We start from the raw sequence: 20,042 nt of genomic DNA on the forward strand, positions 1-20,042 counted from the left end.
GGCAAAAGAGCGAAGAGTTTTAATTGGATTGGGGAAAAATCAGGAAAAAATCAGTGAATTCAATAAATAAAAATATACACATATATTGAATTAAAAAGAAAAAAGCATTTTTCATTGATATTCAGTAAATCCATGTCTAAACAATGCATAATATCAATAGATGTCCAAAAATATCATGAATGAATAAGTATATCATATATGTTATGAGTCCAAACATGATCCAATCTACTGAGTCATGACTCCTAACAAGTGACTACATAGAACTAGAAGCAACTACTTCTAAAAGTTTACAAAAAATTGCATACTAATTATAAACAAAATCAGTAACTAAGAGTCTATGACTCTTAAGAGTGATAACTAGAAGAAATTCCTCCCACTCCTTCACTTTCTTGACTCTCAAAGTTCTTCAAGTCATGTAGGCTTAAAAGAGTAGCCTCCTCTAATTAGACCCAATCTGCCGCATTTGTAGTTTGAAAATCTATCTCTTCAAGGTCTATTGGTGAATGACCCAAAACTGTCATTATCACGAGACATTGAAATGTGAATTAAAGTTTTATTTTGAACTTTAAAGTGAAAATCATATTATGAAATCTTCAAATTCAAGCTCTCACATGATATTTTCTTGTTGTGAAGTTGTATATTGTAATGGAAAAATACAAGGTCATTTAAGCTCTTTTGTGTCAATTCGTTGTGCTTATTAGAATGTATTTTCTCAAACGTTCTCTAGTTGCACTCACAACCTGAAGCACTGCATGCTTGGTTTAATATTTGAATGGTGAATCTCTTCAAATCTGGTGTATCACTACCAAAGTTTTTCCACCAAATACCTAACAAGTGGCAAGGGTTCATCAGTAGACATACTAAATACTAAATAGTAAAAAACTAAAAAGACAACAAAATTTAATAAAACATTTAACATACAAAATAAAGTTTAAAAAAAATTGATGAATTGATGAAGCCTTCTAGCCTCAAAGGGTACATGAAAACATCTTAGACCTTTCTCGTATAACACTGGTATAGGAAAATAATTTAGCTGGCGCTCTATAATCTTGTAGTTGGGAAAAGACACAACTTTGAAATTTTGGATAGGGGAAGCACCTTTCCATGCATGTCATAAGTCCTCTACGAACATCCCCATCCTCATTAAATTTTCTCTTATCATAAAAATACTGTGGGTTTAAGAAGTACCCAGCAGCATGTAAGGGGGAATGAAATTTCCTATCCAAACATGCATCAATAATGTCCCAAAGAGGAATATACTTTTCCTCTTCATCCCCATATCTTCTTTTGATGGCCTCCTTTGAGAGATCCATCGCCTCATAAATGTAACCCATAGCGGGTTTGTCACCATCAACCATCCTAAAATTTCAATATTTCAAATTTAAATAAATATGAAAGATTGAAAATAAAAAGAAGCTTCAAATGAAATTTAAAACATGAAAAAGTTAAAAGACTTGAAGTACCTGAGAACGATAACAAGGAACTCCATCACAACAATAATCTCTTTGGCATCTTTCCAGAAACCGTCATTGAAGACAAGTGCAATAATATCAATGCCTTAAAGGGTCTTGGAATGTTTAAATGCCATCCACTTATGTCCCAAGATCATCCTCTTCAGATTTATCTTTTGCTCAACCACAGTTTACAAAGATATGAAATTTGTTGCAAATCTATTCAGTGTAGGTCGAACAATTTCTTTACCTTCAGTGTATTTTCTCATGGTGTTTAGGACAATAGTGTGGTTGTATAGGTATTTGGTTATGGATTTTTCCTTCTCCACAACCTCATGTATCCAATGAAGCTTACCAATGTCCTAAAGCATTAAATATGTGCAATGGGCAACACAAGAGGTCCAAAAAATAGTGGGGTGCCTAATCTCAAAAAGTCTACCAGCAACCATATAATTAACTGCATTGTTGGTGACAATTTGTACAACATGTTCTTCTCCCACTTCTTGAATGACTTCCTCCATCATTTCACAAATAATTTGTGCAGCCTTAACCTTGTCTAAGGCATCCACTGATTTGAGAAACATTGTACCTGTTGGACAAGATACAAGGAAATTTATTAAATTTCTATTCCTTTGATCTGTCCATACATCACTCATGATGGTGCACCCTGCTTCTGCCCATGATGAACAAAACTCAGATAGCACAACCATGACATATTCAACACTTTCTAATAGAAAATTTGTCCTAAGGCTCTTTGATGAAGGGGATATGAACCCTAGACCTGCAACAACAACTAAATTAATCATAGCTTGCCAATAAGGACTTATGACACAGTGGAAAGGTATGTCAAAATAGTACCAAAAGTTAGCAATAGCCTTCCTTGCTGACTATGGATATTTTTTTCCAGCCAATGGTATCCAAGGTAGGTTGGGAACTAGGTTTTGTGCAGGAAGAAAAAAAGGTGTTTATGTTTCCACCTCCAATGTTGAATGCAGGAGGATTCATTTGGCCTTGAGTTTTACTTGGACTTGGAGGCATGTGTGGGAAACTTGGGAACTGCATTGAGGATTCAACAGAGGGAGATGGCAATGGGGTAGTGGAAGAAAAATTTTCAACTCCAAGAGTTCCTATTTCTTTTTTTTTTCTTTTCTTTCTTGGCATTATGCTGACTCAACATATCAATGGCCAAGGTTTCTTGGTTTTTGACATTTTCATCAATGTTTTTGCAGAGATCTATATCATGGTTGGGTATTTGTGCAAGGCGGTACTTGAATCTATAAATGCCTCCACTACATTTCACTTTGCAAAATTTACAAAGGAGCTTGGGGTCTCCAAGAATCTTGTCACAATAAGCCCAAGAAAAGTCCTTCTCCCTCGGCATTGTTTTTGTTTTGGACTTGTGTTTAAATTGTGGCTTCTGTTTAGATTTGGAGTTGTGCCTTCTATTTAATTTGGCTCCTGTAAAATATAATAAGAAATTAAAATTAAAAATGCCATATATAACTTCACAAAAAAGAGGGTTGGTTTTAAAGGATATGAGGTTTTTCTAAGGATCAAAGAGGAGTATGTCCAACAACACAAGCACATTTCGACCTAATATATCATTATGACCTTGAAACACAATTAGGTATATATGAGGAAATGCTACCTAAAGGAAATACTATCAACATATATTGCATTGCAACATTGAATTTGCAAGTTCATTTAGCATAAGACAACTAAACCAATACATCAATAACAAATTCTAGAAGAACAAAAATACCCAAAGTTGTGAATGCATGGTTAAAGCCTTTGGAGTTGGCAAGAGATTGACCAAGGAAGGAATTCTTGATGACTTGGCTGGTGGTTGGTATGAAACCATTTCTTAGTGAATTTTAAAAATCTATTTAAGCCCCATTTATAGGGTTGAAAATTCATAACCAAAGGAATACGATGAAGATTTGATTACTGAACAGTGAAACTTGAAAATTGCCATTGAAAACGACATTGAAACTTCAATATATTAATATACCTATTATTTAAGCCAAGTGCCAATGTACCTCGATTTTTGAACAGTGAAGCGGCTAAGCCTAAAGTAACACATGATGAAGGTGACGCGCGACTGCCCAAGGGTTGATATGGATTCTGGATGGAGCACACACTAGTGACTGCCCAATTTGGAGTTTGGACTTAGGCTCACGCTGGCGGTTGCCTGATATAGAGTCTGGATTGTGTAATAGTGAGTAGTGATTAATTACTAGAGGTATTCATGTATGAGTTATGGGCCTGAGCAATGAGAAATAAATTTTGGAATGACCGACGTTTAGTTTTTAGCAATGCGGCATACCTAAAGTTGAAAAACTCGTGCTCGTAGAGTCCAGGCTGAAAATCGAATAAATTAGAATCAATCGTAGGAATCTGCTTTAATCAGCAAGTCATAAGTCAAACTTGAATTGACCACGAGTCAAACTTGGTCAACATGAGTTTAACTCGCAAATATTTGGATCAGATCATTTGGAGAGCGAGAAGATTCCGACTCGTGATTAATTGCGAGTGATCAGCGAGGCATGTTTCATTACTTGTAACTGAAATTTGAATTGAAAATAGGAGATCTTACAATTGAAACTAATTGTGAATTTTCTAAATTGAAATTTGCCCATCAGCATCATTTTTGTTTATGGTTGGGCACATCAAGGGAAGACATTCATTTTAAATCAGGTTCATTTAGAAAATATTTTATGGAAGATGTTTGTTTTATGTCAAGGAAGACATAGTAATATTTTTTATTAAATTTGAATAACAATAGTATCTACTCTGTATCTCTCATATCTCATTCTTTTTACCTCCTATAACTCATACAGAAAGTGGGGTAATAGTGGACATGCAGCATCAAGCTCCACTCCTTTTAATACAAAGTCCTGCATGCAAAACTTTGTGTCACTTGCACCACAAAACCTTCACTATAGAGTGTGGAGTTAACACCTACCTCTACATGACAAAAGTTACACATACCTTTTGACTTGGTTCTTTCACCTTTTGTCCATTATTTGTGTGGAATCTAGGACAACAAGACCCACATACTTTTTTTCGATACCAATATCAAAATCATTTGTGAGCTTCTTTCAAGGCATTAATACATGCTTCAATCATGGAAATTAGCAAAGTTTCTAAAGAAGAAAATAACCATGGAGTTAACCTTTTCCATTTCAAATATTTTAGGATTCTATTGAGAGTTTTTTGGAGATAACTATTATCTAGCCCTCTACTTGTCCCTCTTTTTAATATAAACTGCATCTCTTATTACATTGCTAATCAAGAGATTTACATCAAATACTGAATCAAAGGGCCAAGAACTTTGCATAAATGCTTCCTTGTCCAGTGGAAGAATAAATGGTCAACATGTCAGCTTGGCTCCAATTTCTTCGAAATTAATAATTGTTCTAAAAAATGACTACTCTTGTTTGAATCTAGAACCCTGTTTAAGCTTTGAAAATGGATTTTCCTCCAAATTTATCTTGGAAAGGTCCTTATTAAAGGCTTCTATATATCTCCTCCACTAGAAAAAATGGCTTGTATGTTGAAAATTACAACAGAGCTTCCTTCTGAAAAACCTGATCATCCCATTGTCACCAAGTTCTCCTCCTTTCCCCAAATTGGACCCAAAACAACATAAGTACTTCATTATGATCCAACCTAAGAAATTTTGAGTCACAATACAACTCAAGAGCTATTCATTTTAAAGTTCACTAATAGGATTCATCATTCTTTCATTGGATAAGTATTTTGTTTTTGAAATTGTCATTTGTGCTTGTAGTATGTGGTACTGAACTTGTTTCACATGAAAATTTTTATCCTTGGACTATGACAATGCTAGTAAGATTTAGGCCTTTTGTAGAATTTGTACCCCATGATCATTTTTGCAATATGTATGTTGTGTGTGGAAAGAAATAATCATTTAGTTATTACCTCCTAAACTAAAGCATCATTTCTTTTATTAGGTTCCATGTAACGTCCTCTACAAATTGAAGACGAATGGGACATAATATCCTATCCATCCCCGTAGGATAGTCCACCATAAAGGGGAAAAAAACCCAAAATACCCATTGTTGGGCAAGTTTTGGGGAAATTGGGCTTAAAAAACCCAAAGTTGGTGTTTGGAGTAAGGTTTACTTGATCTCTTAAGAATATGAAACCCCTCTAGAAACTCTATAAATAAAGAAGGATTGAATTCATTTTTGGATCACCTAGTGTGGATTAATTCATTTGTTCTTGAGCATTAGGTTTGATGGTTTTTGACCCCTTTTATCTCTTGTCAATTTTGGTGGTGAAATATTCCCACCTAGTTGACATTCCCTTATTATCTCTCAATTTAGTCACAAGGGTCTCTCACTGGTCAGCGAATTCTATTGGATATTGGTCTCTTGTCTTTTTCGGGGTACAAGATTTTTGTTAAAGGCGAATGAATTCAAAGGATAGTGCAAGATAACATAGTTTTTTTTGGCATACACCTCTAATCTCTTGTTCTGGGAAAAGCACTTGCCTTAGGGAGTGGATTCGTTTCTAGCACTAAGAGTAGCAAAACTATTTTCTTTATTTAGTTTTTGCATGCATAGTTAAAAGGAGCCCTTCCCTAGTTATTAATTCTCAACCTTAGCTAAGGAAGCATGTTTTCATATCTCATATGATATTCAGTACAGGCATACTTCAATTTTCTTGTCTATCCATGTAAGGAAGGTGCATTAGGATTAGGAGTTAAGAAAGTTGAGACATTGTTCTACATGTTTCTAGATTCATTGTACCTTCTAGACTAAAGAAAAAGTGAATAGTAGCGTTTGAAATTTTCAGTTATTTCCTTTTTCAAAAAGTAATAAACAATGATGTGCTTTAAGTTTCAAATCTGTGTACTTGTTGTTACTTTCTTCAGTGGCATGTGCTTCCCTGTTTAAAAAAAGTGGGTTTTCTACAATATCTAGCCTCCAAAGCTTCTTCAATGCAAACTAAATATAAAATCATGCCCTCGTACTCCAAAGTATCTAATGTATCACCCTAGAGAAGCTCCAAAGTAGACCAATGAGCTTTGATGGGACAACTCCAACCCCATGTCACCATACAAGTGTTGACATCACTACTACAAAAATTATTCTAAAGTTTTGCATCCTGCACCAATTCCTAAAATGGATGCCCAAAGGGGTTCTAGAACGAGGCTCAACCTTAATTGCCACATTTAAGACTTTTCAAAGGGATAGGTCCCTTTAAACCATACCAATTTTTACACTTTCAGAATTTTGCCCTATTCCTATCAATTTATATTTTGTATTGAAAATTCAGTCCTATTTTACCTGTTTATTAACTTCATAAATGATTATAGGTCAGCTCCATCAAAATGTCAAAAAAATTGTGGGTTAGGTTGGCAATTCTCCAAATTCTATCACACATGTATATATAATCAAATATTTTCCTTTTTAGATCTTGATTAGTTGAACAAAAAGGTTTGTTGCATGTGTAATTTTGTTCCCTACCTCCACATCATCACTCATAGATAACAATCTTCGTAATTCTTCATTTGTGTGCACAGTAAGGTCCCTTTTGGTTCCTATTTTTGATGGAGAAACCTATGACAGTACACCTTTACCACATATATGTTGTTGTTGGATAGAAATATCTAGAGGAGTATTAAACCAGACATATAAATGGCTATTGTATTTCACAACAATAAGCATTAACATATGAAGATGTGGTAGACCCTAAAATCTATGCATTGAATTCATTGATTTTTATCTAATGGTAGATTAAACCAAGGGTCAAACATTAACACATCAAAGGTAGCAATTAGATTAATCCTAACTCCTATAGCTTCAAAATTTTCCAAGAGGAAATTCAGGCTATTTGGCTTACTTGACATGAATGCTATAGTGGATGCAAATCACTTCTTTGGAGGCATATACCCATCCTCTACACTTTCTCTATTGATCCAAACTAAGCTTATAGGATGCATCCTCTAATAGTCTTTTAAATGCTTGCCTGGAACTTCACATTTGGGCCAACAATACCCTAATTTTAAGAGTAATGCTAAGACTGACACCTCCATAATTGAGTGTTACATGTGGTGTAGAATATTATAGCAGCTAACACACCTCATTTTTTTTGTACAATAACTTTTGTGAGCTTCTTTCTATTGTTATGTTCTTAGGAGATATATGGGGGGAAATTAGAGCCTAATTAATGCGTAGTGTAACCCTCACACAAGAGTTCTAGGTCAATCTCTTACCACTATCATTTTCAAATTGTAGCATATGATGGAGAGTTCTGTTGTTGAGATATTCATAAACAAGAAGGTATTTCCCATGCTCTACACAGTCATTGTATTTCCCATACTACATCTATGCTATATGATTCAATAAGAATGTTGTGTCCTCAAACTTTGAGTTAAATAACCGAAAAGGTGTCCAATTCTAAATCGCTCCATTGTTCCATTATTCTATTATTGTCTCTTTTCATCCATCTTGACCAATCAAGATTACAACCACTTGTTGGCATGTTTCATTGGCATGATTTTCCTTGGAAAAATTGAGCTATTCTACTTTATTATTTCTGATGGATAATATCTCGATAGATAGCTAGCCTCATCTAGATAGAGGCCTTGTATAAGGATTTGTATATATGTATGAATAGTTTGAACTAGTTCATCAATCATATCTCCATGAATTTGGAAATTGTGATCTCTTAATAATTCCCACAACCAGATCTCAGATGTTCCACTCATTTGTAAATTGTAATTGCAAACAGGGAAATTGTTCATTTCATTGGTTGGCTAGGATCTACAAGGGAAAAAAAGGGAATCATCTAGTTCTAGGTCACCTGAGTGGTCACTTCCTTCTTATCCCAATGATTCAATTTGGGAGAGAATTTTTTGAATTTTAGGGGACTTCTCATCAACATATGTTTTAGTCAATTCATGTATTATGTTGTAGTATTTTAATCCTCTGGAGTTGGAATTCTAAGTAACTGAGCACTTACTTTTGAGTCTATGGATATGCCAATTATTGTTCTATTCTGTTCTTTTTGGCTCTATTTCCAAATTCATGAATGACATTTTGAAAAATTTCTCTTTTGTTTGCATGTTCACATACATTTGTTTGTATAAAATTTGTTGTGTCCTAGCCATATTATATCCAAGTTGTTCTAAAAAATTGCCATATCTATACGAGATATCATAGTTGTATCCATACCTGTATCTATATACTTGAAACTTAGCAATTTACTTATGGTTTCCTACCACTTATGCATTTGTAGGTGAGATGTTTCTCACATCCTTGGAAATGAAGTAAACCTTGCTCTACAAAGTACATCATCGATATTCAATTACACCATGAAGAAACATCAACTCATGAAAAAACAAGGTAGATTATATGTTAAATCAGTGCATGAAAAACCATCATCCCTTCATCATCACCACAAATGAACTTAATGCTCAATGAAATTTGTGATGGCAAAATTTAGAGATAAGCTATACCATTGCACAATCCTTATAATGATGATTTAGTTCAAGCATCAAAGTATGTTCAACAATGTTACTAGGAGAAGAAATTCTATCACAAAGAAGAAGTGTAATAGAAGCAATAGTGAGCAACCAATATAACCATGAGTTCGATACTATGGTGGAAATGAAAATGTGCCAGCAGTGCTTAGAAAACGCAATGCTCAAGAGTATATTACAAAAAAGATGGCAATAGTGTTTATATAATTTTGGAGATATTTCTAATGCATCAATGAAAGCCAAAGATAGCAGTATCACAACATTTATTATTAAGATGTTTGAGTGCCACTTACCATGGTTTTATCCCATTTGTGTATCAAGTGTAAAGTGCACAAAACCAAACTCAAATTGTCAGTGTCTAAAACAACACTAGAGTGTTATCAAATAAGGTGAAAATGTAACATCTAGTGCATTATTTAGATCATGAACTTAGGTATTTGTAATTCTTAGAGATGTCATGAAAATACCACAGTTAACATATATATCATCTAGATGCCATTCAAGTTAAGGTTCACAAAGGATCCAAGCTTATGTTAAACTACTATCCACAAAATTCTAGCCAATCATAGATATGAAGTTCTCATGTGAATGAAATATCCAAAGTGCTGGCACAAATTCAAAATTTACACATCAGAGAATACAATGTTTGTTTAGTTATGATTATGGTATGTCCAAAACATCTGTATTTATAGTCATGTATTAAAGATGACGCATCCAGATCAGGAAGTAGATCATTAATTTTACAATTTTACCAAAGTTAGACCCTCGGGACAGACTTGTAACCAAATGTAACGTCCCATCATGATATCATATCGTTCAAATATTCATCACATTGTTTCATTAAAGGAAATATTTAAGTTGTATTCAGTACAGAAATGCTGCCCAGAAATTGTTCAGTCAAGACATATACAAAATCACTAACCTTTGCAGACAATCATACCTTCATTAACAGTGCTAATAAATATGAAGAATAAGGTATTATGTGAGGATATGAATTTCTTTTAGAGCATAGATATCATCAGAGATGGCACAATGTATTCATATGCAGAATTCCAACAGTGAACACAATGCCAACTTTTAAATATGAGTATTAAATGAGGCATTGAGCATAATGTCACATCAACTTATCTTTAGATGACTTCAACAACATAAAGAGACCAAATAACAGTGAGCAGAGTAGTTCTTTGTGTGCCACTTTCAGATCAAGTTCATTATTTCCACTAGCAGATGTTCAGAGAATTAGGATTATCATCAAGCCATCATCAATCATAATCATCTTCCAAGACTGCCTTTATCAATAAACATCAAATCATTGAGTCATACTGTCAGGGATTTTATGGCTCCCTCTGAAGCCTTGTTTCATGAGCTTATTATGTGAAAGACTTTTCACAGGTCATCATGATATTGTCCCTTAAAAAGTTGCATTATCTTCCTTTGCTATATGGTTATGACCAATGCATTAAGTTATCCCTTCCATGATGAGGAGGGATCTTCCATATTCAGGCATTCATATTCAACATACAGTCTTTAGGCTCAATGCATTAAAGAGCCCAACGGCCTAATCAGGATCCTCAAAATTTCCTTTGCTCATTGTGCTTGTCGATGCATAGGATCTTGTATGCATTTTCTACAATTCACCTCTGATTTCAAGCTTATAAGGGTTGATACAAGAAACTGCTCCAAAGTGCCATGCATAGATATCCAAGGGTATCAATCATAAGGTGTGCACATACTTTCATTATTCCAGCTGCTAGATGTAGATATAAATGGCTGATTCCATACATCATTACTGCTCATGTAATTAGTGATACAATTCACTACAGCAGATGCTACCACCATGACCATAGTTGATGCTTTTCCACTCCTCCTACACACTCTTAGTAGAGCCTCTAGATAAAAAACCATTCATTTAAGACAATGATAATATCATGCTAGCTAATGCTGTGGTGAATGATCTTTTGAAGTTCCTCACTACACTTCTATATTGAATAGGTTCACAGGAGGATTTATCATTAGGAATTTTTCACAAGATGTATAGTGGAAAAACTGAGCAACTACTGAGGGGTAATAGTAATGAAACCTTTAAGATTGTATGACAATAAAGCTATTGTATAGAGAGACTGATTGAAAACATGACTACTATGAAAATAATAAGATCTTAATTCTGATTCCTTTTTGCTTCTTCAACTTAAATAGGTCGGGTGAAAGAAACACATGACTGTAGATATAACCAGTCATTCAATCCAGAATATCAAAGCACTAGACCTGACAATGTAGGCAAATCAAACTTTAAGTGAGAATGAAGAGATTTAAAAAAGTTTTAAAATTTCATTCCTTTAAAGAAAATGACTGAAGGAATCAAACAAATGCTTGACATTGACATGATTTAAAATATTCTTTAGAAGAAGGGAGCAGGGCACATCTCTGTCATGCTTCTATTTCAAATTACTGGATCATATCTAGCAAGAGGTATCATGGATTACTGATGACATATATGTGTTTGATATACACATGAATAGTGCTTCCAAATTAATGTTTTTCATGATCATTCATGCTTAAGCATGATCTAAATATCCAAGTGCTCAATTGTCATTAAATTTGTGGCTGCATCCTTTTTTTTGGAATGAATCCTCCACATGCAGCTCTAGGACTTGATTCCTTAGGAAACTAACTTAGCCTGTTTGGGCTATTGAATCATACCCTTGGTAGATCAACAGAGAGATACAAATGGCACCATACTAGCCATGGTCATGACTTATTCACAACTTGATTGTGAACAAGGTATTATCGTCAATAATTTGCCCAAAATGTCACAACCACCTTGAACTGGAGGAGTGTCATTTCAATACTTCCTCTTATGTTGTCTGTATGTATAAATGATGATGTTGATATTTATTTTCCTGCAGATATGTTGCCACACCAAATTTGCGTAGGTATTCAGCCCTCTGACTAGGGCTTCCAATTTTCACTGGAGGACTGATATTTCTTTAGCTTTAACTTGCGATAGAAAATATTGTTGGCAATTGTTGCAAGTAACTTTTATTAGAAATGGATACAATCCTTTGTGGACATATTTGCAAGTTACTTCACTTGAGGAGATGAAGTATACTCATTGTAGCCTTAGGTCTGTTTCGTGGAAATCCAAACAATGCTCGGTTGAATTGATGTGATCTGCTTCATTTGAGTGGATGTGATATAACTTTGATTGAATTAGTGTAGCATACAATCCTGGAATGGGTGCAAGTAGCCTTTACTCTTGTAGTTATGATTGATGTGATTCAATGTCAATCCAATCATTGTGTTAAGTCTAAACTAAGTCTATATATAATCAAAGGCTCCCATACTCTATTGCCCAATTCAATGGTGTATATTTTTGTAAGTGATGGATTTATAACTTCTTGCAGATCAATTCACTCACAATATATAAAAAACCATCAAAATATGTTATCATCACTAATAATGAAAACTCAATGTTGTCACATGTTGTCTTTTAGAAGAAAGATTGAAATGATTAGGGCATTATGTTCCAGAGTATCAGAATGAATCAGAACATTTTTTCACCAACAACTAGGCAGTCTAATTTATATTCTGAAGTGATGATTCCAAGACCAACTAGAGGCACTAAGAATAATCAAGCAATTATAATGGCTATAGTTGTTTGTGGCCCAAGCTTTGAATTACATGAACCTCTAGTGAGGTTGCCACCTAGAGCCAACATTATGCATGGAACCATAGCACCCTTAAGGATGATGCAGTTGTCAGTAACAAATAAAATAGGAGCATCATTTATCAAGATTAATTTCTTCAAAAATGGAATAATTTCAATGACCAATGCAAGGACTAAAGCTATTATCAGTGGTTGAAGTAGTTGTTTTATTTTCAAGCATTTCCAAAGAAAATATACTTGAGAAATGGCCTGCATTTCCCTCGAGCATCAATACAATGGTTTTAGCTTATTTTCAATAATTCCTTATTTAGCGGTCAACAAGGGGATCCTCATAGATTCAGTGGTGTCTATATCTATTTTATCCATGTCAGCTTCGAATTCAAGTCTTCCCTTCACGCTGCTTGTTGGAGGAGGTGCAAGAAGATGGAATAAATAGGTGTACATAATCACCAAATGATATATACACATTTCCAATTTTATTTCATATCACAGAATCACCAAAAGGATTGTTTTTATCTCCACATGCTACACCAATCAATATGAGAGGCACATTCCCATTGTTCCCAAAAGTACTCCAGTTTTCTTTACCACCCCCCAACATAAGTGGATATATATGATATAATCTTGGGAAACATTAAAAGAGGATAATAAACTTCAAATAATTCTTCACATTCAAGACAGATGAGGCCATCCTACTTCAGATGTATATCTAGGTAATGACTCAAGGAAGAGGCAAGACCACAAGAACATCTATTTTGAAGGATGTAAAAATGTATCACTTTGTAATTTGTACAGGATCTATCCCAAGCTCTCTTCTTATTATAAAATGAAATTTTCTCTTCATGCCTATGTAATTGGAATATTTATCATTCATTGGAGCTTCATTGTCTCTAACAAATACATCATGGTCATATATTTCTCAACCAAACTCATTTTTCAATGCCTCCTGAGTTTCATGTGACTGCACATGTATCAAATTGACATGGATGAAATGGTTGATTATATGGTAAAATCATAGCTTCTCTTCGCAAAGAGTTTGATTGTAGAATTTATCTTTGCCCAAATGTACAATTCACATTGTTGCATAATTCATCCAATGTTCAAGCCAACTTTTAACATTTTTCATCTTTTTAAACAATGGTGATATATAGACAGCTTGACACTAGATGTGATAGGTAAAAATTGGATGTGAAATTTGAGCAAATCATGTATTCCCACTACTAACATCTGTCTTGGCATTCCCTAGCTAACAAAAAATACACCCTCACTTTCTAGCTAGAGAGTAGTGAGCAAAGGTGTTGCACTCATAAATGCATTGAATATAGAAGCAAAGGAAATATCAGCTAAGAGAACTCATATCAATTCAGGGAACTTTGATGCATGCAAGAGCATTGCTACCCTATACTAAAGCTTACTACTATAGGTCTTAAGGTAGTATATAAGGTCACTTGATGATGGACATACTAAACAAAGGTACAAGGAGTAAAATAGCATTATGATATTTATGAACCAAGGATAATAAGATTGTGGTTATTTCATTCTATTTTGGAATTATATGATTTTCCTTAATAGAGTAGAGATGAATTACAAGTGCGACCTATCATCTAAGCAATCATATTGGTGGGGAAACCAGCTCTAGATTAGTATACTCCCAAATAGATAGCACTTGGAGAAGCAAGGGAAAATTTATTATTTATATGTGAATGATCAATGTGACCCCAAGATAATTCATTGTGATGTTAAAGCAACAAACATTTTACTGCATGAATATTTTGAAGCCATCGTGGGAGATTTTGGATTGGAAAATATTTTAGACCCAAGGGATTCACATGTCACTATTGTTGTTTTTGGTATTGTGGGACAGATAGCCCCATAATACCTTTCAATAGGAAAGCCATTAGGGATAAATAATGTATTTGGTACAGAGGATATATTACTATTGTTAGACAAAATTATTCAATTATTTAAAAAAATTGTTCTATGCAGAGAGAACTTAGAGATTGACCTTGGCCACAATTATTTCCAATTACTTTAGGGATTTTTTTTACCATGTCACATGTCGTTTCAAGGTTTCATTGCAACCTTAGGGATAATCATGAAACAACTTTATTGTTTTCGGGAAATTATGAAATAAATATCCCTTTCCCAATAGATTGAATTATAGTATAACTAGTCTAGGCACATTTTCCAGTGGTATTTTCAACTACTACATTATAGGCCTATTTCTTCCAGCATATAGACACTTGTAGCTACAAATACTTATACCAAAGCATATTATGTTATATCATCTCATCACTATTAAACAAGTATGTCTTCACTATGTATATGGTTGAAGATATATTTGTTGGCCTTGATGACTCCTAATAATATTGATTTTATATTGGAGTTTCGAAAATACATAAGAATTATATATGGTGTATTGGCATTTGAAAAATACATAGGATGTCACAAGTAATCCTAATAATCAACTTCCCTAATGACTAGGAGGCCTTAAAACTCCACTAGTGGTTTTTGCACTAAATGTGGGTATCATTTATTGGTAAAAGTGGGATCTCAAGGAGACTTGGGTGGAAGTTGTCTATAAAGAGAAACCAAATTTAGAATTAAAAATTTGGCAGAAGTGCACTCTAACAAAACTAAACAAGTTTCTATTTATTCTTTCAAGGTAGCCCATGACACCCCTACAAATTGGTAATCATTGATTGTACATTCTAGTCCCATTGGCATATTTTTTTTTCATTTGTTGGAAATCAATAAAATTACCTTTCTTTTCTTACTGCAAATTAGAAATGTTAAACAATTGTAGTTTGATATGAATGCTTTGAAGGAAGGTCTCCACGTTATGGAAGCTATTATGCTTTTCTCTTAAATAAATAAATTATCGCTAATGAATTCCTTCTCCAGAACTTAGTTCTCCTATAACTGCAGTCCTTCTTTTGAGAGAGTATATGTTGTCCTATTAAGTTCTCTAAACACATGAGAGGTTCCAATCATTTCGAACTGCCTAGAGAGGTCTTTCATCTGAGTAGCTAAGGGAGATAAGGAAGTATCCTGCATCTGACCTTGTGCATTCATCCAATTAACAACCAGTGCTGAGTGCCCAAAGACCTATAGATGACCAATATCCTTGTCAAAGGGAGATGTTAATAAGGAAAATAGAGCCTTCAACTTTTCCAAGTTATTTTCATCTTTGTCCAAGTTTTCCTTAGTTTGGAAATAGTGAGTGTCACAACAATAAAGCAAAAACGCATGACTACAAATATGATGAGAGTCTTGGCAAGCAATTCTACATGTAGTAAATGTTTTGTTTGTGTTTCAGTTGTATTACTTTTAAGTTATCAAACTGCAGTGTTATCAAAGGACAATAGATACATGTGTTGATGATAATTATCACAATTGTAAGATATTCAACAATAAAAGTTTAAAACCATTTTTATGTGGATTGTGTTCATTTAGTCTCATTTGTGTTATTGTTTTCCATCAAATAGAGTCATCTTGGTCTTGTTGCTACAGTTTACCTCTGTCATAATCTTGACAAAGATGACTTATTTAAACTTTCATGCTCACATATATCTAAAGTTAATATCCAATCAACTTGCGAGTTGTAGGATGGTATAATGAATTAGTTCTCTCTCAAGGAGGCCACAGAGTTATGTTAATGACAAGGTTATCATGCTTTAGTTAGTGAGCAAGTTCAATATGCCACAGGGTTCAGATATGAGCCTTCCAAATAATAATAACCAAGTCTGCATAGTTACTATAGCTTTCACCAACAGGAACATACTATAATTTCACTACAATAATGACCTTCAAGGAGGTTGAGAGATTGTGTAAAATGACCATCAAGTGCCCATTGTTGACTAATCGAACCTTCCTATGCTCAGATTATCGATAACCTTGTTTTAGGGATACCTCCAACATAATCATAATATGTCTCTTGAGATCAATACGATCCTTCTCTAATTTTTCTCTTACGCAAACCCCCGGCCTTATTCCCGCAACAAGTTATATTATTCGATCCTTCAAGCAAGGCATCGTAGTGACTTGACCCTATCATAGAAAATTTCTATCTTCAAAAAGAAATATCCTTCCTGATCTAAGGGCATTGATAGAGAGAATAAGTGTTGAATAGTTGATACTAATCAATGATCATGGTGATCATGCTCAGAATTTCATGGAGGAATTTTAGATTTTGTGACCCTTTTGAAATATGTTTTGGTCTAGGATTCAGTACTCTTGATCGATGTCCATGACTGTAACTTCTTAGGAAAGAATATTAGCTTCAAAAGTAATGATAGAGAGAATGCAAGCCTATACTTGTTATCTGAATAATTTGATATATCTTAGATAGATATCTCCTACACTTGATCAATCCTCTAGAGATGAGAATAATATTTCAAACAAAGATCTCTTGAGGATTGACCTTACCTCCAGGGATCATAGAAAATATCTTTCTATAAGCTTACAATGATGATACAGTCTTAGGATTGATGTCTAGGACTGTTATAAAGTACAAGAACATACCTTGTTGTCTTGCAAATTTTTCCTGTGATAGTTGAATATCTTTAGGATTGGTGCCCATGTTTACTGATTAGGGCTTGAAGAAGGCCTTGAGAAATAACCCAGATTTGAAATCTGACTTGATTTACCATAGACAAATGGAGGTATCAATGAAATTCTTTAGCAATTGCAATCTCTTTAAGCTTAGGCTTGTCCTCACATGAGCTCTGGTACCATGTTAATTTTTAGCTAACATGTTCTTTGCTTAGGTTAGATACTTCCTTCAACCATATGCCCATTAATCCATTTACCAATCACATTAGAAATTATATAATTGTAACTCATGAAATAACATAAATGATAGATGCAGAAGACAAGCCAACACATAAAGACACGAGAATATGGCTCAAGCCAAGGAAAAACCCCAAGATGGGGAAAACCCTTGATCAAATATTCTTATTATTATCATCAAATGTTTAGTAGAGAAAGGGAGCGAGTAAAATGATATAAAATAACTTTCCAATATGAATATCAGGCATCACTTCTCTTAGATCCACTCAATGTTGTAATCTAGGCAGCTTGTTCATAGAGGACAAATCATATTGTTGAAATATGGCATCAAGAATACTCCAATTTAATTTGTCCTTGAATTAAATTGTGAATTAAATTCGAATTTAGTCTTAACAACTACTTGGAAATAATTAATTAATTTATTTTAAATTAATTAGTTGGAGAAATTCAAGTTAGAAGTATTTCTGAAGTCATGCAAGAGTTATCCCTTAAATTAAGGAGATAAGATTGAGTTATATTTGAGTTGTAATTAGTTAACTTAGTTTACTGAGTTAAGTCTAGTTAAATTAGTTCCAAACTATTTGAGGAACTAATAGTGAGTTAACAGTCAATTGATGCATTAATGCACTCAACTAGTGCTACTCTAGTTAACTGAACATTCCCTCATCAGAAACTCATGCATGTCTATTATGAGAAAGACCCAGTTGAGATAAATGTTCAAGGACAGTGTACTATCAGTTGCATGTGTTTTCTCATGGAGAAAACTCATGCATTCAGTCAAGTATTCATCCTTGAGGATTGCGCAGTTTTGGAGGTTTCATTTTCCACTTGGTAATGGGCTAATCATCCATAAGGAACATCACAAGGAAATAGGAACTTGGAGGGCAGAGAGGAAGGCTGAAGAGAAGACAAGATTTCATGTGAGCATCTATGAGGGTTGTACTAAGAGATGGCTAGTTGTGAGAGCTAAGGCTTTCTATAATTTTTATGTATTTCCACCATGTATGATAATACAATAGTGTGGGTTTTTATCTGCGGGTTTCCCTAAAGTATTTTCATGTGTATTGTGTCATTGATTCTTCTTCTTCTTGTTATATTGTTCAGCTCAATATTTACGCTTCCGCAAATTGATAGTAGAAGTAGGTTATAGTATTTTGCTTTGATTGATATTGCATTATTGGGGTAACCTATCATAGATTTTCTACAGAAGACAAGACAAGACATAAAGACACGAGAATATGGCTCAAGCCAGGGAAAAACCGCAAGATGGGGAAAACCGTTGATCATATATTCTTATTATTATCATCAAGTGTCCAGTAGAGAAAGAGAGGGAGTAAAATGATATAAAATAACTTTCCAATATTAAGATCGGGCATCACTTCTCTTAGATCCATTCAATCATGTAATCTAGGTAGCTTTTTCATAGAGGACAAATCTATTGTTGTACAAGATCGGTCTGGTTAGGGCAACAACAGTCCATTGCTTTCTAAGTTGTCTGATCCAAAAATCCTCCTTTCTACTGCGACCTTCCTTGTTTTACATGATGCTCCCTTTCACTGGCTTAAGAAGCTAGTTTATGACCACATTAAGGTCACCATTGATATTATCTTTGCGGTTCTGGATTAGGGCTTCTAAAGCATGCTGCTCTAGCCCTTGAATTCTGTAAACAATGCAACCTTTTTCTTCTTACATGGGCTCTATTATTTGTAGTAGTCCTAGCCTATTTTTAAGTTTCCATGTCATCCTCAACAAGCAGTTGAATACTATCATATAAGGTCAATGAATTTCTATTGTATTTTAGCTCCCTGGGAAAGTGATCCAAGGCATGCGGTCAAGCTATGAGAATATCTTCTAGATATGGCCAAACTATAGGAATAATTCCCATACGAAGCAAGTCACAACCCATATATAAGATTTTCCTTAACCATAACGAAGCACTGCTTCCAAACTTGGCACTGTTATGACAAACCCCTACCCAAAACAGTCCCAACAATAACCAGAATTTATCCTCTTTAATCTTCACTAACAAAAAGATATCTTTTTATCTTGATTGATGTGTCCCAAATGAGACAGAGTTCTCCTCTATGTATACAATTCAGTGGAGTAGAGGGGACGTGAATTTTGAACTTCTTAAGCCGACATATAGTTGAGGCCGACCTAAATAATTTACATGAGAGAAACATAAATTCAAAATTCCACTTCTACTTATCCAAATTTGACGATATTTAGATCGATTTTTGTCCTCTCGAAAAGAGGAATTTAATGCCACAATTATATTCCCCAAATGAGTTTTTCAAAGTGGAATTTGGCCCTAGTTTCCATTTTTAACAAAAATAACCATCAATATTTTTTTCTAGCATTTTGGGCTAAATTCACAATAGTATGCTAAAAAGTGTCATTTCAATGTCTCGAAATTAGGATATATAAATGTGAGATATATACTCTACATCTTTGGGTTATATCCTTTTCAAATCTGAGTTTTTTTAGGCTACATGTTAATTTCTTGAACTTTGAACTTTGAAGAAATTCCTGAATGGACTTCGTAAATACTCAAATGAATGGACTTCGTAAGGTAGTGGTACCATAAATTATGTTATTTCAAAGAATTGACTTCCAT

General features: G+C 34.2%; 1 pseudogene; it reads right to left on the minus strand.

The window, feature by feature from the left end:
* Positions 1 to 12,478: 12,478 nt before the first annotated feature.
* On the minus strand, positions 12,479 to 13,000 carry LOC149192156 (protein PIN-LIKES 6 pseudogene; annotated as a pseudogene).
* Positions 13,001 to 20,042: the final 7,042 nt, after the last annotated feature.

Source organism: Pinus tabuliformis, chromosome 2_2 (assembly GCF_031772625.1).
Source record: "Pinus tabuliformis cultivar Carrire ecotype Pingquan chromosome 2_2, CPIR1, whole genome shotgun sequence".
Taxonomy (NCBI): Eukaryota; Viridiplantae; Streptophyta; class Pinopsida; order Pinales; family Pinaceae; genus Pinus; species Pinus tabuliformis.